General features: G+C 34.4%; 1 non-coding gene across 1 annotated transcript; it reads right to left on the minus strand.

Annotated features, from left to right (window-relative positions):
- Positions 1-286: 286 nt before the first annotated feature.
- Positions 287-391, minus strand: LOC149526929 (small nucleolar RNA R71). The gene has a single exon (XR_016351494.1). It is a non-coding gene; the product is annotated as a small nucleolar RNA R71 (small nucleolar RNA).
- Between the last annotated feature and the right edge of the window lie 625 nt (positions 392-1,016).

Below are 1,016 nucleotides of genomic sequence, written 5' to 3' on the forward strand. Positions count from 1 at the left end.
TTTGAAACTAAACCAGCTTACATTTAGATGATTAGTCTTCAATTTAGTTTGGGGTGGGTTAGCCAGTGATCATCCTAATTCTTATTTGGTGAATTTTTTGGAGATTTGCAATACCTTCAAATACAATAGGGTAACTGATGATGTTATTAGATTAAGACTATTTCTGTTTTCTTTAGGGAATAAAGCAAAGAGCTGGCTTAATTCTCTGCCTAATGGGTCTATTATTACATGGGATGACTTGGCTCAAAAGTTTCTAGGAAAATTCTTTTTGCTTGCTAAGACTGCAAAGATGAGGAACGATATCACTTCATTCATTCAATTTGAAGGTGAATCCTTATATGAAGCTTGGGAGAGATTTAAAGAATTATAGAGGATGTCCATATCATGGGATTCTTGATTAGTTACAAGTTCAAACATTCTACAATAGGTTGGTTGGTTCAATAAAAACCACAATTGACGCTACTGCTAGTGGGGCATTAGTGGGTAAGAATGCTACAGATGCTGATAATTTGTTAGAAGAGATAGCTTTAAATAATTATCAATGGATTTCAGAAGGGCTTGGTCCTAGAAAAGTTATTGGAGCTTATGAAATTGATGCATTTAGCAACTTAACTGCTCAAGTAGCTACACTAGTGGTTGTGTTATCTAATAAGTTTGACAGACTACAAGTTCATGCGGTTCAAAGTTCATTTGTATTCTATGAGATGTGTGGAGATGGCTATTCAAGTGATCAATGTCCATACAATTTTGAATCAGTTCAATTTGTGGGGAACTTTAATAGGCAGTAAAATAATTCATACTCTAATACATATAATTCTGGTTAGAGAAACCACCTCAACTTTTCATGGAACAACAATGTAGGTTCAAATCCAAAACCCATCATGCCTTTTGGTTTTCAACAACAAGCTAGACCACCAATTCCTGAAAAAAGTCCCAAGTGGAAGAATTTCTCTTGCAATATATATCAAAGACTGATGTTATATTTCAAAGCCAAGGAGCTTCTTTGAGAAATTTTG

The sequence above is a fragment of the Theobroma umbraticum genome, unplaced genomic scaffold, assembly GCF_002168275.2.
Source record: "Theobroma umbraticum cultivar Fairchild unplaced genomic scaffold, ASM216827v3 scaffold_86.0, whole genome shotgun sequence".
NCBI classification, from domain to species: Eukaryota; Viridiplantae; Streptophyta; class Magnoliopsida; order Malvales; family Malvaceae; genus Theobroma; species Theobroma umbraticum.